At 39.4% G+C, this 27,772-nt stretch overlaps 1 long non-coding RNA gene across 5 annotated transcripts; it reads right to left on the reverse strand.

Moving 5' to 3' along the window:
- LOC309863000 lies at positions 1–24,485 on the reverse strand. 5 transcript variants are annotated; one of them, XR_014310844.1, is made up of 9 exons: positions 24,366–24,485; positions 23,522–23,652; positions 22,743–22,838; positions 21,919–22,045; positions 17,427–17,720; positions 16,365–16,463; positions 6,345–6,391; positions 5,942–6,000; positions 15–70 (listed from the first exon to the last, which is right to left on the reverse strand). It is a non-coding gene; the product is annotated as an uncharacterized lncRNA (long non-coding RNA). The 5 variants fall into 5 exon arrangements; XR_014310843.1 differs by lacking the exons at positions 22,743–22,838; positions 23,522–23,652; XR_014310842.1 differs by lacking the exons at positions 21,919–22,045; positions 22,743–22,838; positions 23,522–23,652.
- Between the last annotated feature and the right edge of the window lie 3,287 nt (positions 24,486–27,772).

Genomic DNA, 27,772 nt, shown 5'->3' on the forward strand with positions numbered 1-27,772 from the left:
CAAATCTGTGTGCTGTCAAGGTTTAGCTTCCTTTTCTGTACATGGAGCTGACTGTCCTTGTGTCATGGAACTGGTGTCAGGATCACGGGGTCCAAATAAAACACAACACAGCCACTTGTTAATAACATTCATTGATATTATGATAACAACCACTCTATTTACACTAGGCCATAGTTTAATTCTGACTTTCTTATTTATGTTTTAAGAGTCTTGGGTCATTGTAAATCAAAGCATTCATTCCATTGTTATATAGGCTCTTCTTTTGTGATGTGCTCTTCTGTTTGGGTTTCCTTTCATTCCATTCCCTCTACCATTGGTACTGTACACAGTTTACAAAATTCCTCTAGTACTGCTCGCCTGGTCTTCCCTCCAGCATCCTTTCCATTCATTTCATCATCCATGATGACACTATGTGGATGTTCCAACACATTACCTTTGGTTATACTGCTTTCCTGATGACTTTTTGCTGTCTACAAAATTGAGAACATATTCCATCCCTACCACTCAAGGACTCCTGTATCCAGGTTCTGTGGTACAGGTCTTGTATCTAAGTTCTCCCTAAATGTTTTCTGTGAGTGCTAAACCAAGAACAGCTTTCGCTGATGTAATGTTTTATAATTTATTAAGTGCCTGTGGACGTCCATGGCATTTGATATGAAAACATTAATTTCTTCTGTCATAGCTATCAGAGACATGTTTAATTGTATTACATTGGACGTGTTATGGTATTGCCTATTGGAAAAATGCATTTTTTATCTCAGATTCTTGGGAAAAAAGTGATTATTTCTAAATAAGGTACACACCTGTTAAGATGGATACAATTAAAGAGAAAGACAATTCCAAGTGTTGTTAAAGATGAGGAGCTACTTGATCATTCATACATTTCTTTTGAGAATGCAAAATGGTATAACTATCCTGGAAAACAGCTTGACAGTGTTTAAGAAAGTTAAAAATGCATTTTTTTTTTTAATTTTTAAAGATTATTTATTTATTTATTTATTTGACAGAGAGGGACACAGAGAGAGAGGGAATACAAACAGCGGGGAGTGGGAGAGGGAGAAGGAGGCTTCCTGCTGAGTAGGGATCCTATGCAGGGCTTAATCCCAGGACCTTGGATCATGACCTGAGCCAAAGGCAGATGCTTAACGACTGAGCCACCTCAGTGCCCAAAAAATGCATTTCTTTTTTTTTTCTAAGATTTTATTTATTTATCAGAGGGGGGGAGGAGAGAGCGAGCACAGGCAGACAGAATGGCAGGCAGAGACAGAGGGAGAAGCAGGCTCCCTGCTGAGCAAGGAGCCCGATGTGGGACTTGATCCCAGGACGCTGGGATCATGACCTGAGCCAAAGGCAGCTGCTTAACCAACTGAGCCACCCAGGCGTCCCAAAAAATGCATTTCTTATATGACCTAACGATTCCACCTCTGAATATTAACCATAAAGTAATGAACCGTTTTGTACACAAACCTTATCACAAATATTCAGCTTCATCTATAAAAATTAAAAATAGCAGCTTCATTTGCAATGGCCAAAACTTGGAAACAACCTGAATGTCCTTTAGAGAGTGAAGAGCTAATCAAACTCTAGTACATCCATACAATGAAATGCTACTCAGCAAAGAAAAGGAGCAAAGTATTGATTATACAACAGCTTGATGGTTCTTAAGCACAATAAACTGAGTTAAAAAAAAAAAAAAAAACAATTTAAACTGTTGTGGGGCGCCTGGATGACTCAGTCGGTTAAGGGTCTGCTTTTTTTTTTTTTTTTTTTTTTAATTTATTTTTTATTTTCAGCATAACAGTATTCATTATTTTTCACCACACCCAGTGCTCCATGCAATTCGTGCCCTTTATAATACCCACCACCTAGTACCCCAAAATAGCATGGAGGACATGGGGAGTTAGAGAGGAGAAGGGAGTTGGGGGAAATTGGAAGGGGAGGTGAACCATGAGAGACTATGGACTCTGAAAGGGTCTGCTTTTGGATCAGGTCAGGATCCTTGAGTCCTGGGATGGAATCCTGATCTGGGTTCCCTATTCAGCGGGGAATTCATGTTTCCCTTTCCCTCTGCCCCTCCCCCTTGCTCTCTCAAGCTCTCTCTTTCAAATAAATAAATAAAATCTTTAAATAAAATGTTGCATACTATATGATTTTGTTTATCATTCTCAACATGGCAAAATCAGAGAGAAAGAGAACAGATGAATTTTTGTCAGGGGTTAGAAGGGGGATATAACAATTAAAGGAGAATTAAGGATTTCCTTTGGGGTGATGGAATAGTCCTGTATCTTGATTGTGCTGGTGGCTTTACGAAAGTGTACAGTTCCAAAAAGTCAGAACCATACACATACACAGACACAAATGCAGAAATGAGTGTACGTGGAAACTGGTGAATTCTGCATATGGTCTGTGGTTTGGTTATTATTATGGTGTGAATGGTTACGATGGTAAATGAAGATGTTATCACTGGAAGAAACTGAATGAAGAGTATATGGGAATTTTCTTTACTCTTTTTGCATCTTTTATGTCAGCCTAAAATAATTTCAAAATTAAGGAAAAAGGTAGAAAACAATCTGTAAAAAAGCCCAGTTGTTTTACCACAAAGGTTATTTGTAAGCTGATTTAGAAGTCCTGGTCCAGGAGCTGTTTTCAAACTCCTAAAATGTTAGAGAGGAAAAACAAAACAAAACAAAACAAAACACATCCCCCTCACACTCTGACACAAAGCAAGCTGGTTCAATAGACTAAATAAACCTAGAGTTGATAGATGATATAGATTATTTTTAAAATCTTTTTACAAAGAAGAAACCTGAAGCTATCAGGACACACTATATCCTCTATAATTTGTAGTATGTAGCTTGACACTATAACATATAAAAGCAGAGAATTCTTGTTCCAAAGGATAAGTTTTCAGTGGTTCTTTTTACATTTATTAATTAATTTATCAATTCATCTGTTGAATGATTTTAATCGCTTCTTTTTTATATACCATGAACTATGCCAGAAGCCAGGGATACAACGACCAAGAAAGCAAGACTTCAAGAAGCCATTATAGTGAGGGAGATATTACCCAGTAAATAAAACAATGATTAAAATTGTGACATGTACAACACAAGAAATGGGCATGATGTTATAAAAACAAATGACAGGGATGCTGATTGATTCTGGACGTAGCGATAGCTTCCTAAAACCAGTGTCTTCTACCCGATTTCAGATCGCTGTGGAAAGACAACAAAGATCCAGTGGGGTAGAGTATGCAAGGAGAGTCTCCATTCCAGTAATGATACCAGATAAGAGGGGCCAGTGAAGAGGGGAGGAATGGCAGGAGGGTGGAGGCTGTTGATCTGGAATCAGGCTAGGTAGTTGTACTCAGAAATATAGAGAACAGGTTTTCCTGTGAGGTTTTTGAAGTAGCTGGTATAATACCTTAGTTAGTCATGAAGAACACCCAATTCCCTGATGAGAGATACCTGGGGACCCAGTAGAGTTGGTAGTTGGAAACACAACCAGTATCAGTGAACTGAGCAGAGAACAGACATGTAATCTCAGGAGGCTGGTATGTGACCTGGGAAACTAGCTAGAAGGAAAAGGGTCCTTACTAAGGCTGAGCCTGAAGCCTATAGGTTTATATCAGCTAGTACCCATGGCTTTCTCAACTTTGAGTAATCCCTTAGCCTCCTGCCTAATATTATAATCTTTTCCTCCATCTATGGGCAATGTTTAATCTTAACATGAGGCAGGAAAAGCTTAAGATGTATGAAGTCCTTAGGTCAGCTTTTGAAGGTCAGTTTGATAATTGACTACTTCCTTATAAACCTTAAAGGGAACTGGTCCTTCCAGTGTGATCTTGTTTGCCAAGGAACAAAAACAAGTTCCCCAGAGGGTATTAAGTGGCAACACTATGACACTTAAAAATGACGTTCTTGAACAATTCCAAACCACCTTTATTCAGCAAACTGTGGTTTGTCTACACAGGACACCAACAACAAGAATCATTAAGATGTCCTCAAAAACATCTTCATCTTTCCTTTACCAAACTTCTCATCATGTTTTCTTTGCAAAGGTGTGGATGTCCAGATGACATTGGGAGCTCTGATATCTGAGAATTACCACAATAAGCATGTAGGTCAAAGTGCCTCATCATGATCTATGTCATGCATGATTAAACTAAAATTCAGAGTGATATAAACATAGGGAACACACAAGTTCTAAGAGTGTTAGTGGAGGAAGTTACTGTCAGGTGAGGTGAATAGGGAGAGTTTCAAAGTGGAGGTGGCAAATGAATAAAACATTAAAGAATTGATAGTGTAGAGACCATGCAGTTGCATGACGACTCAGAGCTCCTTTTAAGAGAACCTGCCACAAAAAAAAAAAAAAAAAAAAAAAAAAAAAAACAACAAAAAAAAACCCACACACACAAACAAACAAGTGTATTGATAGCCTCCAGTTGCCATACCTTTTCTTTGAACCCATAGAGGCCATGATTCCCAGTCAGTGACTGAACATAATGGGGCTACTAGGGCCAGGCTATTTCTTCCCAGTGTAGGACTTCTCTAATGAACAACTTTGCTCCCAGACTCCCCTTGACCTTGTTGAAACTTTCTTAGAGATGCAATGCAGTGTCATTTTCTTTCCTTCCCTCTTCCCTTTCATGGGTGCAATAGCTACATTATAGTCTGAAAGCTCTTCCCACATCTGTACACATGTCTCTTTATCCTTCACAGGTGTTTCTGTGGAGGGATTTATTTCCCCAATAAATCTCGTCTACATCTAATCCTGTCTTGATGTCTGCTTCATAAAGGTTCTGATTCAGATAAGGTTTTGGAGAGATTGATTTGATTTATGGGTAGATTAATCAACATGATCACAGCTTTGCTTAATTTAATGGACATATCCACACCCAAGTATCAGTCATGTGTGGGATCACCCTTGTTTCCTTAAGAATTGAAACCAAAAAACGCCTAGACCTACAATAGTGCTCAAGCTGGTCTGAAGGGTTAACATACTTCAAGGTCACACACTCCTTGCCTGCTGACTTAAGGTCCTTGATCTGTAATAGAACTCATTTATTTACTTCCTTGAGATTTGCAGACTACTGGCCCTGAGGAATGAAGGACCCAAACTTTCCCAGGCCACAGAGGCCAGCAAGTCCTTTTGAAGCCCCCTTAGCTTTCTGATTAGCTCAGCAATCTTTTAGCAAAATATTTTTCTTTTCTAAGATCACACAAATGACTTTACTGACCTCCCTTTGTGCATCTGTAGGCCTTGCCCTCCTTTGCAGAAGGAACAGAGTACTCTTGCACAATCCCTTGGTACCGAGGAAACAGGCTTTTTTACACACCCCACAAAGTCTCCCGATCCCAAGCACCAAGGAACTTGAACTTCTTGCACAACATCTGAGTACCAAGATAACTCTGTAGCTGACATTATGGAGTCTGCATGTAAGCAAGAAATGTCACAGACCACTGCACTCCCTTAACTGATTAAATCCCTTTAAAACTCTGTGGGCCAGGCAGAAACCTGGGAGTTGGCCTTTGGACAAGAGTCTGCCTTCTCTCCAGGCAGCCAGCCTCCTGAATAAAGTTCATATTCCCTCCCAATAAAAACTCATCTCTTAAGTATTGACCTTTCATGCCATGGGCAGCTGAACATGGGTTTCAGTAACAGAATGTGCCAAGTGGTAAAAGATCAGCTACACTGAAATCATCTTGTGCTCTGCCTGAGTAGTGGCCCTTGAGACCTGTAAGCTGCTTACTCTGATTTCCCTCAGACCCTCTCAACCCCAATCCCATTTAACTAAGGTGCAGAATCTGCCTCCTTCCTCTATGGACAGGTATGAATTTTCAAACATTTATCCCCTCAGGCTTGGTGTCTTAGTTATGGGATCTCAGAAGACTTTATCTTCACCTCTCATCAACATATTCGTTCATTCAATAAATCCTACCTGAGGACTACAGACGAGAGAGAGTACAATGAAAGGAGTAGACTTTGGAGCCTAAATGCCTGTGTTAAGAGAAAGACAAATACCATATGATTTCAGTTATATGTGGAATTTAAGAAACGAAACAAATAAACATAGGGGAATGAAAGGAAAAATAAGATAAAATGAAAATAGGGAGGAAAAACCACAAGAGAGACTGAATTCTAGGAAACAAAACTGAGGATTGCTGGAGGGGAGGTTGGTGGGGCAGTAGGGGTACCTGGGTGATGGACATTAAGGAGGGCATTGGGTGTTACATACAACTGACAAATCACTAAATTCTACCCCTGAAACTAAAAATAAATGAATGAATGAATGAATGAATTAATAAGTAAGTAAATAAAATAAAAATAAATCATAGACCTACCGTTTTGATCAATAGGACTTAAATTCTCTGTGACTCAGTTTCCTCATCTATAAAAAAGAATAATAAATTACCTGCTCTATGAAGTTATGGTGAGAATATAAATATAATACAAATAAACATCTAGAATAGAATTTGCTATACAGAAAGTATTCATAAAAGTGATTATTAATTAGTATTTCTACATGCCATAACCTGTGCCAGTATTTGGAAATGCAATAGTTAAGAAACGAGACAGCCCATGCCTTCAAGAAACTTTTGTTTTAGTAAAAGAGGCAAACAAAACAAATCATGCAAAAACAAAAACCAAAAATTCTAATAAATTCAATACTTTTTAATTAAAAATTATATACTTTGGCAAGCTAATAAGTGCTGTAAAGAAGAATGGGGTACTGGGCTGGTATAGTACTACATAATTTGGGGGGTCAGAACTTTCCTCCTGGGAAGAACATATCAAGAGAGGACAACAACATGTGCAAAGACCCTGTGGCAGAAAGGAGCTTAGAGTATTGGAAAATTAAAGAACAACAACAAAAAAAAGAGCAAGATGTCTCGACAAATATATGCATCCTAGAAATATATGCTCACACATATTCTAGACATATTTTAAGGTGGTCCATCAGTGACACCTTCATGTTTTGTCCTGGTTCCCTGCTGAGTTTAATATTGTTAGAATCCACCTGGACTTTCACATATGGGAACCCTATATTTACCTCATTACACCTAGGTTGTTTTTTGTTGTTGTTGTTTTTTTGTTTTGCTTTGTTTTTTTTTTGCAGTATTTCTCTAACCATTTCCTGTGTATGAGCCAACTGGTACTCCTTGCTTGTCCCTGTGCTTATCCAACCCATCACTTTGAGAAGCATCTATCTTAGAAGAGTATAAACTCTAGATGCATTTCCCAAACTTCCTACCATCACTTGGTCTTGGGCTAGCTACAATTACCTATCTGTGCTTCAGATTACTCATCTGTAAAATTGGGATTAAAAATATTTTCCAATCCATAAATCAAGTGCATTTGATGGGTTAGCACAAATAAAATAGTTCTATACTTGACAGCCTGTCAGTGCTAGGTATTGTTGTTACAAACACCATCATTATCATTATTTAGGCTCCTGCTCTTCCTTTGGTGCTCTATCTTGGCAGACACCGTCAGTGTTTCACTGTTTCTTCGTGAGCCTCCCCTTCCTCTTCACTCATGGACAGCCTCCCATGAACTTCCCCAGCCTGCATTTTGGGCCAAACAGAAGATATAAATTCTGAGTGGCATTGGGAATGCCTAAGTGCTCACATGTGTGCACATGCATCCATCCAAACACACCCTCTATCTCTTTCACTCCTCAGGGACTCCTGAAATGGTGCATCTTCCTCCACTGTAGGTTCTGTCTCTTGCTGTGTTGATATTCTTCCCTGCAATCCATCATAAACGATAATTTTTGGGACAGCAACTGACATTTTAAGTGATCACGATCTTCAGTAAAATGGCACTAATTTTAATGCTTTCAACTGCTGCTCCTTTTCAAGGCACAAAGCAGCCAGACTTCCTTTTCACTGAAGAGATTGCTAATGTGATGACATCCAAACCATCAGCTGCCTCCCACATGGATATTGACAGCTGGGGTGCTTTCAGTGTGCTCTGCAGTTATCGGCCCCTCTCCATTTGCCTCTCTCGCAGATTAGATTGAAATGGTAGTGTTTCACTCCGGTTGAGACCAGGGAGTTTTGCAGATTGACAGTTATAATCACCATGTTTGCTTCCCAGCGTGTGGTATCTAAGTAATAGTCTCCATATTTATCTAGCGTTAATCAGGAAAGAGTCCAATCAGTTGGAGAGGGTTTTTTCAAACCAGGCCTAGAGAACTCACCCAGTAATGAATGTTCTCATTTCTGATGTGAGGCTGGAGTCTTGCCCCAGTTCTGTCTCTGAGCAACTGTTATCACACAAGGACTAGGCCTTCATGAGGGCTATTGGATTGGTACAGGGGACCTGTAGAGAGGCCCAGCTCCTATCCTTCTTTGGAGATGGAACAATGCAGAGACTTCCATCACCAAGGAAGTAATCAGACACTGATGAAAGCAAGAAAATAAAATATGGTTTATTGCAGTTTGGGAATTTAGTTGCAGCAGCAGTAAAAAAGGGTACACCAACACATGGTTTTGTTGGTTTGTTTGTGTATTTGTTTGCAAAGGAATGAAGATCATGGTTTTTGGTGCTTTAATGAACTTTAAAGGTGATCTAGTCTGCCTTCCTTCTTCTTTTTGATAATGGGCAAATATCAGACTTTTTCTACTAGCCTAGAGTCATTTGGCTAATTAGGGGGAACACAGAATTTACATGAAGGAAGAAGACAAGACATGAAGAAGCTTTACAAATGGGAGGTGCATTTGTCACAGTTATTTTGATTTATACTGTCCTTGACTTGAGGAGACGGAGGGGGCCTTCAAATAATGAGGTCCAGCTCCCATTTTCTAACACCCCTAAGAAGGACAGTTCAATTTCTCTTTGGATGTCTTCCATGAAGTATGGGTATCAAATATCACAAAGAATCAGAGACTGAAAAGGTTAAGTGGCAAGGGCAAGGAGTAAGCTCACCTGAGTGCTGCTCCTAATAATGGTAATGGTGGCAATAATTGTAATAATAGTGATTCTGGGAGGTGGGAAGCAGTCTAATATTGGACCATTGTTTATTCCAGACCAGGCAACTCCCAAAGGCTTTACATGAATCATATTAGTTAAACTTTTCTGTAATTCCATAAATCAGGTGACTTTTATTTCCTTAATTAAAAAAATATGGCTTAAAATACTAAGAAAATTCCTCTGGGTCAGGCAGTAGTCAAATGACAGAACTACAATTGTCTGATTGAAGGTTTTTCTTAGCCGCAATGCCATGCTGCCTTTCATGTACGCCTTTATGCACTCAGATCACCAGTTCAAGGAGAACATTCAGGTGGGGAGGCTAGTGAACAAAGGGGAGTTTGGGTTTGGTGTTTTCTTTGGAGAAAAGACTGCAGTAAATAATGAAAATAGCATGTGCTTAGGCAGAAATGAAAGTTCAACCCAAACAGAAGTTAAAAGTGGATAAACACAGCTAGCTAATTTTGGTTCTCCAATTGCTGTGTGTCTTCTGGGGAGGCACATCAAATGGCCCACTACTTCCTTATCTGTTTATTTTATTTTGTTTTAAGCTCACCAAGCAGAAACAAGTCTCTTCTCTGTGGCATGCCCATAAAAATTAAATAACACTTCTATTAAAAAAAAACACAGGGATGGTTCATTCCATTTTCTTTGGAGACCTAGTCACCACTATCTTGCCTCTAGTATGATCATCTTAAATTGATTTTATTCTCCCAGTGGGTATGGTAAGTCTATTCCAATTAGTTGGGATGTTTTCCCAAAAGAAGAAAGTGGGCAATCTGAGCCACACTGTATCTTTTAGGCTTACCTGGAAAAGAGAAAGTGAATGTAGAAATTTCTTAAAGCAATAGTTTGGTATGTCCAAACAGTATTCTAAGTAGCTTACCCCCCATTAACAGATTGGCTGACAGCAATCTTTTGAAGTGTCGTGATCATTCATGGTTTACAGAGTAGGAAGCTTCTGTGCAAGAGAGTATACACTTGAACAAGGTCATAGTGTCAGTCTGCAGAAGAGCTAGGATATGTATCAATCTTGCTTTAGAACCAGATATAGGAACTATAGGGGGGATGCCATTTATGTGTAAATGTGGACACAGAAGTCCTCTCTGAAGAGGGAACATCTGAGCTAGGGCCTGAAGTATGGGAAGGGGCTGGGAGAAGAACACTTTGATCAGAAAGAACAAGTGCAAAGGCTCCAAATGAGAACCACCACTTTCAAGGAAGAGCAAAGATATCATGATGGTTCTAGGAGGATATCTGAATAAGCAGTTGAAATGAGATTTAAATTCATTCAGTGTGCTTTCATACCCCATATTTACCACACTGTTACCTGACTCTCTCAATCTTACTGAGTGCTGCAGAGACTCCCAAGTAAGAATAAGACACAGAACTGCCCATTGATTTAGCATTCTGGAATCCTTAACAAAAGTAATATCCATGGTGTGGTGGCTGGCAGAAACCAGATAGGAAAGGTGAGAAGAGTAAATAGTATACTGGGAAGAAGAGACAGCAAGTTGACACTTTCTCAAAACCTTTTTCTGTTTGTTTGTTTTTTTCATTTTTGAGAATGCTAGAGGAGAATGTGGGGTCAAGAGAGGGTTTGTGAAAGGAGAAAAAAAAAGTGTTAATGCTGATAAGATTGATCCAGGAAAGAGAGAATGAGTCATGACGCATGAGAGAGAAATTGATTATGTCCAGAAATGTTGGTGCATGATTTGATTCTTAGCCTTTGGCTAAAAGGGATTTATGGACATCTAGGAACTGTGGATGTGTGTTCCATCTTGTTTCCATACTGTGCCCATCCCTCATTCATATGAAGCCAAGCATGATCAATATATGATATATACGTTGCTCTTATTGGCAGTGGTTTTATTTTTTCCCCAAAGTTCATTGATTGATTCTCTCTTTTGTGATAATGAAATGAGATAATCAGCCAATTAACTCATTATCTCATTCTCTCAACAAATATGCTTGACCATCTTCAATATGTCAGATATAATAACAAATGGAGGGATATAAAGATGAATAACATAAACTTAAATTGCTGCTCCTAAGAAGTTCTCACTCTTGAAGGATACAATGCAATATTCTACACCACATATTAGCAATGCTTTGCTCAATCAATGCAAGTTTTCTTTTTTATCTGTGGGATTGGAAAGAAACAGATATGTAAATCAGTGAGTTAGAATTTTAAGAATTTTTTAAAGCTCTTTCTCCTTATCCTCTGTCCCTTTCTTTTTATCTCTTCTTTCCTCAAATATTCACATATATATATATATATATATATATATATTTGATCAGGTATATTATAATGAATATATAATACATTATGCCTAAATAAGTTTACATTATGCACACACACACACACATATCCAGAATATGTAATGAGTTTTTACAAATAAATACTAAGACTAATTTCCCAATTAAAAATAGGGCAAATGACTTATACACACACTTCACACACACACACAAATGAACAATGAACATATAAAAAATTACATAAGTGTGCCTGGGTGGCTCAGGGGGTTAAGTCTCTGCCTTCACTCAAGTCGTGATCTCAGGGTCCTGGGATTGAGTCCCACATCAGGCTCTCTGCTCAGCGGGGGGCCTGCTTTCCCCTCCCCCTTTGCCTGCTTCTCTCCCTACTTGTGATATCTCTCTGTCAAATAAATAAATAAAATCTTTAAAAAAATTATTTAAGATCACTAGCCATCAGGAAAACACAAAATTAACCATGAAAGAGATACTAATATACATCCTTTGGAATAGTTCAAATTAGAAAGACAGATGAAAAGTGTTGGTGAGGTTGTATACCAGCTGGAATTCTCACACATTCACAGGAGGTTGGAGTGAGTGTGTAAAATGCTACAACCAATTTGGAATATTATTTAGCAGTTGATCATATATGTACCTAAAACCCCACACCTAGCCATTACCCAAAATAGTTGTCATTACACAAACATTTCTCAGAAATGTTTACAACAGCTTTATTCATAATAGTCACAATTTAAAAATGTCCATCAACAATCAATAAACAAATTGTGATATGGTCATATAGAAGAATACTATTTCTAAATGACGTGAAAGAAACTACTGATGTACATAACGTCATGGTTGAATATCAAAAATATTATTATAAAACAAAGAAACCAAACACAAGAGAGTATACACCATGATTCCACTTGTATGAAGTCAAATCCAATCTATGGTGATAGAAATATTTGCCTGTGGGGTTGAGGATTGACTAGAATGGGGATAAGGGAAATTTCTGATGGAAAATGTCTCAAATCTTGATTGGGGTGTTGTGACATAGGTATAACAAAGAGAGTCATTTATCATATGGTTCACTTACTTGTGGAGCATAAAGAATAACATGGAAGACACTGTGAGATGGAGAGGAGATGTGAGATGGAGAAATCGGAGGGGGAGACAAACCATGAGAGACTGTGGATTCTGAGAAACAAACTGAGGGTTTTGGAGGGGAGGAGGTAGGTGGTAGGTGAGCCTGGTGGTGGGTATTAAGGAGGGCACATATTACATGGAGCACTGGATGTGGTGCATAAACAATGAATTTTGGAACGCTGAAAAAAATATATTTTTTAAAGATTTTATTTATTTATTTGACAGAGAGAGAGAGAGAGAGAGAGAGAGATCACAAGAAGGCAGAGAGAGAAGGGGAAGCAGGCTCCCTACTGAGCAGAGAGCCTGATGAGGAGCTTGATCCCAGGACCCTGAGACCATGATCTGAGTCAAAGGCAGAGGTCTAACCCACTGAGCCACCTGGGCACCCCAAAAATAAAATAAATTTTTTAAAGATGGTCAAAACTCATCAAATTGTACACTTAGGATGGTACACAGAATTTCAAGAAAATACCATGAATTTTGTCTGTGGTGTGATTTCCATGATTTCCTTACAATGAAGGACAAAGGAGAGATTATTTAGGTGGCCCTAATATAATCACATAATTCCTTGAAAAGCAGAGTTTTTTCCACTCGTAAGAGAAGGAGAAATAAGAGAGCTTTTACACATGAGGGAGATTTAAGTTACCTTTGCTGGTTTGAAGATGAAGAAGGCACATGACAGGGAATGCAGAAGACCTCTAGAATAGGAGGGCTGACTGATAGTCAGCAAGAGTATGGGGACCTCAGACCTACAGCTGCAAGGACAACACTCTGCCATCAACCTGAAGAGTTGGAAGTGAATTCTTCCCCAGAGCCTCCAAACAAGAGCCTGGCCTGTCTGACATTTTGATTTTGGCCTTGTGAGATCCTAAGTACAGAATCAAGTTGGCCCCATCCACATGTCTCACCAATTGTAAGATAATAAATAGGTGTTGTTTAAAATCATTAACTCTGTGATAACTTGTTATTCAACAATAAAAAACTAACACATTTACAACCACTGTTTGTGCATATTACCTCTCTCTCTTTCTCTCTCAGTATGTGTACGTCTATTTGAAGGAGTTTAAGCAGGTTTAGAAACACAGTGATTTTTACTAGAAAACACACAGAGAAGAAGCTGAGTTTATCTCATGGATATAGATATAGTAAGAAGCCTCTGCTTCCCTAGCTGGTGAGGGGTAAGAAACTGATGTAACAAACACAGGATTCTTAAATAGAGCTCTTTGTATTGCTAGAAAAGATAAATTATGTTTAAAGGCAAAAATATTTTTATTTTCCTAAACATGTTCTTCTCCAGTTTTTCCATAGCTAACATTTATTGAGCTCTTATTATGTACCAGACATGCTGTTAAACTCTTTCCATGAAGTAACTCGTGCAATCCTCACAAAATCCCTGGGAGGAACATAGGCACTTTCAACATCTCCAGTTTACAGATATCTTTCTCCATAATAACACACAGGTTATACAATGAGGTGGTCTCCCTTTGGAGCTCCAGCTCTTAACTACAATGCTATATTTTGTCCTGCTGAAAATGAAATTATCCTTGTGTATTTCCCTCACACTCCAAATTCAACCCATCAGAGCATCCTATTGGAACTAACTTCTTCCAAGCCACATCAAACCTTGTGTGGGCCATTGAGAAGGTCCCCTCATTGCCTTCCCTGCTTCTGACCTTGGACCCATCCAAGGGGGCTCATTGGATCCAGTCAGTTCCTTTCTCTCTTCTGCTTAAAACCCTCTGATGGCTGCAAGTGCACTTAGAGTCAAGATCTTACAATAACTGTCAGGGAACATTTGTCAGTATCTAGAGATGTTTTTAGGTATCATGCCTTTGGGCAGGAGTGCTCCTGGCATTCAGTGGATAGTGGCTGGAGATGCTATCAAGCTTTTTGCAATGCACAGGTTACCCCCCAAACAAAGAATTATCCAACTCACACTGTCAGTAGTGTTACGGTGAGAACCTCTGTTCTGTTGGGCCTAGAAACAAATTCAAAGCAGAGAGTATGACATACATTCCAGCCCTAGTATTTAAGAGCTCCTGGGCTCCCACCTCACCGCCATGGGGATACAGCACTCTGCAGGCCGAGGAGCTCAGATATGCAGCCTCACTCCAGCACAGAGCAGCAAGCTTGCTCTGAGCTGAGACTGAGATTCTGAGACTGTGCAGGTGGCAAATTGAATTCTGAAGAATGATGACAAAAAAGAGGAACATTCTTCAAAGACACTGTAAACGAATGGCTGCTACTGCTCTGACCTCAGGAATACCTGCTTTCCTCCTGCAGTTCCTGATCATTGCTCATCCACGCTCAAATGTTAATGACTAGCATGGTCTTGCATTTAGATAGGGATTGATTTTTAGTAACGTTCTTTTCTCATAAGATAATACAAGCTTATTGTAAAAAACTGCTTGGGAGATAATTTTTTTTAATTAACCATCAAAAAGAACAGGTAAGAAGAAAAAATATACAATGCCACTACTCAGAAAAAAACACTGATATTGCTTCAGGGTGTGTGTGTGTGTGTGTGTGTGTGTGTGTAAAGGACATGTTTCATCACAAATATTCTCTCGCATCATTAAAATTTTGAAGACCATTGTATGCTATTCTACCTTATGGCGTGCAATGTTGTTGATTTCAGACTTTTTCTAATTTTGGTCATTGGGATGGATGGCACCCACTTCCCTGGTCAGGTGTCAGAATGAATGGAGAGACTGTTTATTCAACAGATGTTTTTAAGATGTTTTCTAAGTGTCAAGCCTTATACCAAGTCCTATGTATAAACCATGAATAAAATAGGAGTCTTCTGTATTCCAGATGAATCCAGTAGTAGTGGTGGGTGGTTTGTGGGCAGAGAGCACATGAGAAGCTGGAAGCAGCTTCTGCAGAGGCTCTTGAGAACCACTGCCTCGGTGGTGAACTTAGCAAAGGAGACCATTTGCAACATGCTCCCATTAATCCAGAAGCTTGTCACTTTTACTGAGCCGCACACCCCTGACCATCCCAACTGCATATGGACCTCTAAATCCCTGTGTGGAAAACTATCCTCGGGCTATGTATCAGTCTTCTAAGGCTACTATAGCACTGTAGACTGGGCAGACTAAATGAAAGATTTATTTCTCACATTTCTGGAACCTGAGAAATCCAAGATCTGATGTTCCAGTCAGTTTAGATCCTATGAGAGCTCTCTTCATGGTTGAGGATGGTCACCATTATGGAAGCCTCACTCTTATAAACCTCAACCACCTCTAATCACCTCCCAAAGCCCCATCTCCAAATACCATCTCATTGAGGGGTAGGGCTGCAACATACACATTTTGGAGGGACACACGTTACCTAGAGTGTGTTTCGTTTGTGGTTTGTAAAACTTTAATTTCATTCTATTAAAAAAATGTGTTCATACACCATGGAGATGATTTGTTATCAAGTGAGTGTATAATTCCCTTTATCTCCTCCCATGTGGCTTATGTTATATGTATTATATGTAGCATATTACACTTAATACCAGTTCACATGTGATTTCCACAAATAGTTACAAATCCCCATTCTATGCTGGGTACTGAGGTCTGTGGAGGAGAGTTGAACCTAACCTTACAGAACTCAGAGTCTAATATAAATTGGAGGGCTTTCCCCCCAAATTTTATTGTTAAACAAATGTTTCAGTGAATATTATTTATGTATAACTGACATGTGTGTTTTAAGAAGAATTGTGTGTGTACCTGCAAGCTAACATGCGCTTTGTAATTTCATTCAAACATTGATAGTCTGTGAATACCGGCTTCAGGAGAGTCCTATCCTTGGGACTGGGATCCTTGTCCCATGAGCCTTTATGTGCCCTGGACCTTTCCCAGAGATGCATGCATAGTGGGCGCTCCCTGATGCTGGCTGGAAGACTGAGGAGAGCTTTGGCATTCCCGTGTCACTCAGCTCAGGCTGCCGTAACAAATCATCGACCGGGTGGCATAAACAACAGACGTTTATTTTCTCACCGTTCTGGAGATGGAAATGGGAGATCAGGGTAGCAGCATGGGCATATTTTGACAAGGCCCCTCTTCCCGGCTTGCACATGGCCATCTTCTCACTGTGTCCTCACATGGCAAGAAGAGAGAAGGAGAATAAGCTCTCTGGTATCTCTCCTTTTAAGAGACCTAATTCTACTAAAACAAGGCCCTAACTTTATAACCTCATTGAATCTTAATTATTTCAGTGAAGCCTCTTTCTCCAGATATGGTCACATCTAGAGTTAAGGCCTCAGTGTATGAATTTGGAGGAGGTGGGGCACAAGCACTTCGTCGATAATAATTCTCATTTTACATATAGGAAATCAGGATATGACAGGATATCAGCAATGCTTTGTCTCAAATGCTGAATCCCTCTGATGGATATTGGGTGCTTGGAACCTGGGAGGGGAAGGATTCTGGAGCCACACCCAGGCTCAGAGGGAAGCCGGGCATGAATCAGTTAACTGTGTGTGTATGAGCAGGAGTAGGAACCATCAGTGTGTGTGCTTAGCACTACACAGCATTATCTTCCTTTTTAATACTCACACCCTGCAAGGCAAGCATTTTCTTTCCAAGATTACATGACTGCCTTAAAGCTGGAGAATTTAAATATTTTACCAGAGGGCAGTTAAAGGTAGAACTTCTATTTGAACCAGTTTAAATGCCTTTTTATGGTGCAACTGACTTAACTTGAATTCCTTTAATTCTGAGGACTTTGTCAGTTTCTCACTTCACAAGACATTTTAAAAAACATATATTCACCAGTCAAATCAAAGTATTCAAGAAAATAGAAGCATAATTGACTCTCAGAGATCATCTAAATTGAGTGATTAAAAAAATATGTATTAGTGAAATCTTTTTGTCAGTGAGGTGTTACTAGAACTCCACTAAATAAAAAGCAGTTGAGTTGAGCAGGATAAATGCTTCCATTTGCAACCCCCAGATCCCTGGAATTATCTCCAGGAAACCCCAGAATTCTGCAGAATGTAATTTATAAACCACTGATCCAGCTATCCTCTTTATTCATTTAGAAAGGCACCAATTACTTACTGAAGGTCACACAACTAATTAATGGCAGGGCCTGGCGTCTAGCTCTGGACTCTTGATTCTTAATGCAATGCTGCTTCTAATACACAGGTGTTGAAATATTTTTAAAAATCATCTGTCACTTTGAGGCACCAAGTTCCTCTGGAATCATAACTGAATTATGTAGAACACGTGAGGTTTCTTGAAAATCCCAAAGAAAACAAAGGGAAATTGGAAAAGCACTGTGGGATTGACTGCAAACAATTGAAATTCTTCTCCGTTAAATGTCGAGATGAAAAGGCCAAGACAAGCACAGTTCTGCAAAGAGGAGAAATGAAAAGTCAAGTCAGAAAGCTTTACAGATGTCGATATTCTGCTGAGAAGACTTAGTTCCAGAAGAAAAGAAAAGCTCTAGTTACTGAGCACATGCCAGCTTCTGGTTCCAGTATAAATGCCCAGTCTGACTCTGGCTCAACCTGGTGTGTGTTTAATGAATATTTCAGCAGTTCCTACAGAGTTGAAGGACTTTTGAGGTCAATGAGGCCCATCTACCTCCTCCTGCAAGAATCTTCTTTATAGCAACTGTCATTCAGGTGGGTTACCAGCTCTCACACCTGGTGGGATAGCTCTGAACATCAGCAAGACCACACTTGTACAGAGCTTAAAAAGAAAGGGGGAAGGGAAAATTCTTTCTGTGAAATTAACCCATTTGATTTTTTCCAACAATCCCGAAGATGGTACAATTGTCATCATTTTACAGGTGAGAAAAAGTGAAACTCAGAAAAGTTAGACAATTGGTCCTATGGTACATTGGTACCATATTGGTACATATGGCTAATTAGGTCACAACGGACACATAAACTCAAATCTGCCTGAAGTCTTTCTACTGTTTGGCAGATATCACTTGTGCATACAAGTATTGATTTCTGATTTCTTTCATGGGAAAATCACTGGATTATGTGCTCTAGAATCTTATGCACCTCAGGTGAATGCAGGAAACTGATTTATGGCAAATTTAATCAGAAGTATTTGGAGCCATGTCCAAAGCTGGTCCTTAGGAGCACCTTTCCAGTAAAGGTTGGGGTTGGGGGAGGAAATCTCTGAGGGTCTTGAAGGAGATAAAGCTACAGGATAGAAGGTGTTTGGATCCTTGAATGACTTCACAGAGCTCCCAAGCCCCCAGACCTGCTTCCTCCCTGAATTCTTCTTCAGATTATTAACCAATCATTATTTCCTGTTGCAACTACAGAATAACAGACCCTGGAGATGTTTGGGAACAGCTTCCTTTAGCTATTTCAGTTAAATGCCAGAAAAAGGTGGAAATAACCACAGCTCCATGGCTATTAGAGCTAGCCTTGTGATGTTCCAGGTTAGAAGTTTTACCAGGTCACCTGATGCATAATTATGGGTTGAGGTACACATCTGGGTTCCTATTTTGCATTGATAAAATTGTCAAAGAACTGTGATAGGGAGATATGCTATCAAATCCCAGCTGCCCTTCAAGGTTGAAAAGCTCATCCTCCAAGGTGAAGGAAGCATTGCTAGATCATAGCTTGCTTTTGAGTCTCTCTCAAGAGATGGCTCTTGGATGAAGAAATCCACCTCACATAACATTATAACCCCTTCCAAGGCACATAATTTATCCAATAACTAGTCCAATGTTGAAATATAAAAGCTCTGCCCCCTTCAAAATTTGTCCTATCAAAATTTAGGACAGTTTGGTAGGCTATCCAATTTCCCAATTCCACCTACCCTCCATCATCCTCAACCATGAGATTATTGGAAACATTTGTTGTCACTGTCATCCTGAAAAGATCTCCTTTTCCTTGATTCTGGTGAAGTGTCCAAACCTTATAGTTAAACAAATGATTTTTAGTGATTATGTATTTGTAAAAGCATGGCCTTGGGAAAAGGATATGCAAATAACAATTTTCTCTATAAAAGAAGGGAAATAACGATATGCTCAAAGCCACGGGCCCCCCAGAGAATTTTGGAACTACTTTAATTTCCTTTGTAATGTTTAATCCACTCACTTAGGCTCTGCCTGGAAACAAGGTGTTTAGACTTAGCAGGAAACCATTGTCCTACCTCAAATATTGTGTGACCTGTGAACATGTCAGTCTTCTTTCTTATAATCAGATTTATCCAATTCCTTTCGGAGGCTTCTTCTGCTTTAGGTATATACTTCCGTCATTGTTCACATCATATCATCACAGTCTAGTGATTTTAATTGTGATTATCTATTTACATGACCTTCTCCACCCATCTAGGATTTCCTTCAGGACAAATAAGGACAGTGGCTTATTAATTTCTGAACTGCCCTAGTCTTCATATGAAGGGGTCCTCAAGAATGGTTTCTTCAATGTTGATGGAATGAATTCACATCATAATGCTTGCCACGTAAAGGCCGATTACAGTGGCTTTATTTACCACAGTTCTTTTGTTACCTTATCTAAAACATAAAATGGAAAACTTCATAAAACCCAATCTGGCTATAAAGTTAAACAAGAGGATATGAATGTAAAAATATACACTGTTCATCTCAAAAAAAAAAAAAAAGAGATAGGCCTTGCAAAAGAATAGCAGTTAGCCTGGAGGAGGAGTTTAAAGAAGGAAGTTTTCATGTAAGTTGGGCTTGAATAGGTCTGTCTCCCTCCATCCTCAACAGCACCCCCCCCAAGTGTATTACTATCTCATGCTTTAAACTTATAGTATCTATAATGATGAATATGTGGTTTTCCTTCTCATGCAAATACAGGGTCTTGCATATAATAGGCCACTCCATAGTAAATATGTGTTTAAGGAAAGAAAGAAAAAAGGCAAATTAAAAAAGGGAAGAAGAAATGAAGGGAAGAAGGAAGGAAAAAAGGAATGGAGGGAGGGTGGAGGGAAATTAGGACAATGTTAAAAAGACTAATTGCGGTTTTTCTTATAACTACCTACTTTTGTCATAACAAAGCTGACAGACTTTTTATTATACCATACAATCTTGCTAACAGATTAAATATTTTTGAGAGGATATATATATATATATATATATATATATATATATATATATATGGCAGTCAATTCGACTGAATCAGGAATTCAGAGGGTATCCCAGTCATGCCTGGTGTTTCAGTCTTCCTAGAATCTGGCCTTCCCTTGATCTGTGGTCTGATTCCCACTCTTTTTTTTTTTTTTTAATTTTTTAAAAATATTTTATTTATTTATTTGACAGGCAGAGATCCCAAGTAGGCATAGAGGCAGGCAGAGAGAGAGAGGTGGAAGCACGCTCCCTGCTGAGCAGAGAGCCCGACGTGGGGCTGGATCCCAGAACCCTGGGATCATGACCTGAGCCAAAGGTAGAGACTTTAACCCACTGAGCCACCCAGGCACCCCTGATTCCCACTCTTAAGAAATTGATTCCATGATAGAATTGAAGAAAATCTGCATATTCCTTTAAAAAATTAAGTAGGAAAAGATTAAAAGTCCAGATGATGGGTATGTGAAATCAAACCAAACCCTTAAGTAAGAGATACTTTGATTCCAAGTAAAATAGAACAGAATCTGCTATAATAAGGAAAAGACATATTAGTTAATCCTGAGGGCAGGGACACACTGAAGTATGAAATCTGGTATCTCACAAAAAGCTTCAAGGGTCAAAGTTATACAAACAGGCAACCCTACAGAGAATGGAAAAATCTCCAGTCTTGATGTTCCTGTCATTAATTGCTGAACTCCCAGTTACCCAATGAAGCATTATATAATTTTTGCTCTGGGCATGGATGTAGCAATGCCTTAAAATAAACAAGATAGTCAATTAGAATTAATCTGTTAAAAAATTACCCTGCCAAGACAAACTGTAGAAAGTGGAAACAAAAATAAAACAGCATTAAGGAACAAGGGATACATTTATGAGCCTAACAGTGATCACTAATCTCATAATTCATAAGGTCCAGTTGCTAATATATTCATTCATTCATCCAGCCTGAATTATTCCCCTGCTCCTGGATATGGGTTAAGCATGCTCAACTCTGGCCACTGAATTGGGGCTTGGTTGCAAAGTTCTGAATGAGGGATGCATACGGTCCAAGAAAGTCTAAGCAAGAGGAATCAAGTTTAAAACCTGGGCACTGAATTAAATACTAATTGCAAAGGAGAGAATACAGCATGATGATGAAACCGCAAAGGAAATATATTCAGACACTGGTGGGTGTCTCAGACACTGATAAAAGTTTTGGCTTCTCTTTAAGGGCTATCACATGGATCTTATAGGGGCTCAAGGGGGTTCCCCTATTTTCAAAAGTCGAGTGTTGAGATGGATCTATCTATTCATCCATTATCCTACCATCCATCCATGCTTTCACATATCCACCACTTATTCCTTTTAGCAAGTTGGAGTAGGAGGAGTGAATGGAGACACAGCTAAGTGTCTGTTGGTCAAACCCCATTCACCTATGTTCATGCAGCACCTGCCACCAAAATTTAGAAAGAGACCCATCAGCTTGTACTGTGGTATTAACTCTGTTCTTACCATCCACACTAAGGGGTAAGAAGAATTTCCACAGTAATTGGTGGCTTTGTTGGTGTAATCCAATAGCAGAAATACTTTGATTTCCTCACCCATAAATGGAGTTGGCAGTAGAATCTACTTCACAGGGCTGTTGTGAAGGTTAAGGGAACTTAAAAAAAATGTAAATAAGGCCTAGCACTATTACAACTTTCAAGAGTACCTATAGATAAATAATAATTTATATTTTAAAGAGTATTATCACAGCCAGTATTTCATGGGTTTCTCTACAAACATATGCAAATGAAATGCATTTCTTCTCACTTCAGAGCTTAGAAGATATCCAACAACCCTCTTCACTCTCTCTAAAATAATTGAGCTCCTTGAAGGCAAGGCGGGATGTTTCCTGCCTGGTCTGCCCAGTGCACACAGTATGTGGTAGATACTATGACCACTACCATTTTTTTTTTTTTTTTTATGACCACTACCATTTAAGCTATCAAAGTTGCAAAATCTTCTTGGATGATTCTCTGAACTGCCCTGTCGACTTCTCTTTGGCTACTTCCCTGGTTTAGGTCTCATATGTCCTCTGGATTGTGGCCACAGCCACCCACCTGGCCTCCCTGCTGCCAGATCCATTTTTCTCTAGTGAGTTCAAAGTCATCTGTTCAAAATTAAATTTGGCTACACTGTTTTTTTTTTTTTTTTTTTTTTTTTTTTTTATAAACATATATTTTTATCCCCAGGGGTACAGGTCTGTGAATCACCAGGTTTACACACTTCACAGCACTCACCAAAGCACATACCCTCCCCAGGCTACACTGTTTTTAAAGCTCTCAACAACTCACCATTTCAGCAGGAGGTAGCCCTCAGTCCTCACTCTTGCTCACCAGGCTTTGTGCAAAGTGCAGGTTTCACCATTGTTGTAGAGCTCTGTCAGCCCACTTCAGTGACTGGTCACAGGGGAGAGTGATAGGGCCAGGAGGTTCGGGAACATCTCCCCTCCTATCCCAGCTCTCCCACCTGGCATGAGCATCCCCCTCCCTCTCATCACTCTCACACCAGAATACTGCATTTTGGAATGGTGGGGGGAGGGCTGTGTAGTAAAGGTCTCTGTGCTGAACCCTAAGGGCAGAGAAGGTGAGAATATTTCAGGGGGGAAGATGCTTTCCTCTCATCCATCTATTTTTAATAATTTAATAAATAGGAACATCTGTTCAAAAACATGTACCTCACAGGATAAACTTACTCTTTCTGCATGCCAAACAAACCACATGGGTCATGTGGCAGCCAATCATTTTGAGAAAGATTAATAGCAACAGCTGGGACTGTACTGGGCATTTTTGCTGCATTGTATAATTTCAGTCCTTGCAATAACAGGTGAGAGTATCATAGTAATTAAATTTTACAGATTAGAAAACTGACCTTCAAAATGTTATGAAACTTTGCTAAGATCAACCAGTATGTATGTGCAGAAGTGGGATTTAAATTCAAATTAAGACTATGTTTACAATGAAACATAAAAGCATGAATCTTATTTGTGAAGGGTATCATAATCCTCATTAGTCCCCATTTAAGTGAACCCCACTTTCTGTCTCTAGGGCAACCTTACCAAATTTTAGTCTACCTGTTAAAGGTACTGTATTTGAAGTCCCAGGAACATTATAAACTCTTCAGAGGATACTGAGATTCCCCCTGGGATACTCTTGCACATTCTGCACCTCACCAGGGATTTAATACTTTGGTGGCCTAGTTTAACTGTTGGTGGGATAGAGAATATAATAGTAATTAAGTTGCTGCATGAAAGACTATGATACCTGAGTGGGACTCTCTCGGTGGGTATTGGAGACCAGAGAGACTTGGTGAGACACCTAGAAGGAAGCTTCAAGACACTGTTCAGCAAGAGCTGGGAACAGTGACAGAAGGCACCTTCACGTTGAAATGATTGATTTCTTCACTCATCTTCTTCCTCCTACACTGTAAGCTCTGTGGTGGTAGGAGCCATGTCTTCCTTGAACTGGATGCACAGTTTCTAGCAGTGCCCAGCACAGAGTGTTTTTATTACACACTTGAGACAACTAGTGACTTCTTGGTAGGATGGAGAAGACCAAAGAGCAGAGCTGCTATCTTGGTGGGCAGTGCTGGTGCATCATAATTTGGGGATCCTGTGGGATCCACCCTGCCTCTCTATACAGCCTTGTTTACAATATTCACCCTTACTCACTGTGCATGCCCCCACCAAAATGACCTTTTGCTAGTTTCTGGAATATGTCTATCCCCCTCTGCCTTAGGGTCTTAAGGTGCTGTTGCCAATCCGAGATAATCTTGTCCACATTCCGCTGCATGACTCCCTCTTCTTCCATCTCAAAACATACCCTTCTCTAACCCAGATTTCATTCTGTCCTCCTTTTATGAGCTCCCAGAGAACATTTTTTTCACAGTATTCACACAATTTTAAGATTAATACTTACTTAGGAGACCTTGCTTGTTACCTATGTCTTGCACTAGACTGAATCTCCATGTTGGCAGTTACAGTATCTTAGTGCTTATCACAGCGTCAAAGACAGAGTAGCTAGTCATTACTTATTGAATAGTTGATTTTCAAAAGCTATGTGCCAGAAATTATGATGCCCAGTGGGATAAGTAAATGTCACTGCATTTATGCCCTTTATGATGAAATAAAGAATACAGAAAATGCTGGGAGTGGGCTGGGTGCCTTGGTACCTTAGTCCCTTATGCATCTGCCTTTGGCTTAGGTCATGATCCCAGGGTCCTGGGATCAAGCTCACATCTGGCTCCCTGCCCAGTAGAGGAGACTGCTTCTCATTCTCCCTCTGTCCCTCCGCCTCCACTCACGCTCTCTCTCTCTCTCAAAAATAAATAAATAAATTTCATAAACAAATAAACACAGAAATAAATGAATGAATGAATGAATGAATGAATGAATAAATAAATAAATAAATAACAATGGGAATTGAGTAGGGCATAGAACAGAAAATTTGGTAGTAAAAAGCACTAGACACTGAAAAAGAATAGGCATGCTTTTTATTTAATCAAATTTTAATATGGTCATGTGCCAACGGCTTAATTTGACAGCTAATATGTGAGTAAAGAACATTGTTACATTGACAGTATTAGATACTCTTGTGTGGAACCTACCAAAGCAACAGACTCAAAAATGACAGGAAAATCTAGTTCAGAGAATGTTATAGCCAAATGGTGGATGCACAGCTTAGAGGTGTTTATTTGTAATGAAGGTAGTGTGTGCACATATTATGTTTTATAATTCACACAACATTCTCTCAGGTGGTCGTCAGTTTTCTTGATCCTACGGCTGTTAAGCCAGGACACATCCCTTTTGAGATTGCAGATCTGTTTGTGTTCAGCAACAGAAGCTGTTTTTGGGATGGCTGGGATTCTGCCAAGGTGGATGACTGGATCATTGCACCCATACCTATTCACAAAATATCTTAGATTTTGATTTTTTACATGTTATCTACAAACAGAGAGTACTCTCTGTGTGTGGTTGTGTATATTTTTCATAATCTAGTCTTGACACTTTTTTTTTTAAATCTTTTAGTATCCTGGTACCATTGAAATTTGGGAAAGCCTATGTCATTGGGAGGCCCTGTGTCCACAGTCCCTTATAAATTGAATAGAAGGGACATATTCAACAGGCCCTAGAACCAGCAAGGCTAATATTTCTCCTTCCTCTGGTGCCCAGACTCTCTAAAAGCATGAGTGTCATGTTCATTTTCAAATTTCAGTGCCTTGAATCTCAGCTCTATGACTTCTGAATCATGTCAACTCTTTGTGTCTTAGTTTCTTCATCTATTAAATGTCAATGCAAATTTCAGTCCACAATCCCTATTCCACAATTCTGAAATCCAGGAAAAGTTCTGAAATATGTTTTTTTTTTCCCTATTAGTTTGGGTCAAAAGTTCTTTCTAGCAGCAAAACTTTTCTGAATTGGCATGCAACTATTTGAGCAATCATTTTCATACTTTGTCTCAATATTCACAATGTGAGATCAGACATGTTAATGTGATTGTGCTGGAGATGTTATATAGTATACAATATATATATTATGCTTTTATGGAACCATAAACTTCTGCAAACTCCAGGACCTTCATGGGAGGGGCTGTGGCCCTGTTCTTTATGGTGTGCTTCTGGGATTTGTAAAAGGTAGCATCCTTGGTTCATGGTAAGAACTCGACAAAGGGTAGCCCTCTTTTCAAGGTATACTTTTGGTTTTCCCTCATTAAACATTAGTACCCCTGCCCCTTTGCTGGCCATCTGATTGGTAAACATCAGACTTTTGATCAAGCTTTCATTCTTTTTTTAAAATTTATTTTTTATTTTCAGCATAACAGTATTCATTATTTTTGCATCACACCCAGTGCTCCATGCAATCCATGCCCTCTATAATACCCACCACCTGGTACCCCGACCTCCCACCCCCCGCTCCTTCAAAACCCTCAGATTGTTTTTCAGAGTCCATAGTCTCTCATGGTTCACCTCCGAACCAAGCTTTCATTTTATTTGTGATTGAGCATAATATCAGCAATTGATTGTATAAGAGAGAGAAGAAGGAATAGGAAGAGGGGAAGGAAGAGGAAGAAAAAGAAGAGGAGGAGAAGTGAAAATAGAAAAAAGAAAACACAACCAAGGAGAGAACAAGAGTCAAGGATATAAGAATGAAATATGTCTGTTGCCCTAGCAACAGGGTTTATACTCCTCACCCCTATAAACTGTTCTCTCTTTAGTCTCTGTTGATACCTATGCTGCCAAACCCAATGGCAAAGTGTTTAAGAGGAGTCCCTGGAGTCAGACAGTCTGTTTGACACCAAACAGCTGGGTGATTATGAGAGACCTTAAATGACACCCCCCTGTCCAGGATTCTGCCTTCTGTACTCATGGCATTGTATAATCTCTTTCCCATGGCTGCAGATAGAGCCTATGATTGATTTTAATCAATGAAATATGACTAAGGTTATGGGTGGTCACTCTCATGATTGCATTGCATTGTATAAGACTGTCTTGCTAGAAGACTCGTTCTAGAGATTCTTGCAGGCTACATGAGGTAAATAGCTACATTGAGGAGATTCACAAGGCAAGGAACTCCAGGTAGCCTCTAGAAATTGCATGAAGCTTCTTGCCAACAGCTGGCAAAGAACTGAGTGAACTTGGAAGCAGAATCTTCCCTCTTTGAGGGAAGAACGCAGTCCTGCCAAACTTTGGTTACAGCTTTGTGAAGCTCTAAGTAAAGGACCCAAGCAATTTGTGGCTAGACTTCTGACATACAAAACTGAGATAATAAATATGTGTTTCATTTGAGCTGCTACATTTGTAGTATTATCACCACACAGCATAGGAAAATAATACAGTGACTGTCGGCGCCAACCTTTCTATGCCTTGGGTCCCTGTGCCACAAAATGGAAATGACAATAGTATTCATCCTGGGGTGTTGTTGTGAACATGTGATGATAACATACGTAACACACATAGTACTGGTACATCAAGAGTTATGTAAGCCTAGCTATTATAATTACACACACAATTTAACATCTTGAAAATACTTGCTTCTTTGGCCTTTAGAACATCTTGTCCTCCTGGTGCGCTTCTTATGTTTGCTCATATTTCTAAGTCTCATTCATAAACTTCTCTTTAGTCCTTTCATCAGGATCCTGCCTTCTTGTCTGCTCACCTTCAGCATCTCCCTGAACATTCCAGGAAAGAATTCCTTTCTCTTGCCCGTAGTACGCTAAGCACTTCGAAAGGACTAGCTTCCTGCAGACCCTGATTGAGTGTTGTTGTTGTTGTTGATGTTTTCAGGAAAAGAATGAGAGATTCTAAAAAAAAAAAAAAAAAAAAAAAA

The sequence above is a fragment of the Mustela nivalis genome (assembly GCF_964662115.1).
Source record: "Mustela nivalis genome assembly, chromosome: 4".
Lineage (NCBI taxonomy): Eukaryota > Metazoa > Chordata > Mammalia > Carnivora > Mustelidae > Mustela > Mustela nivalis.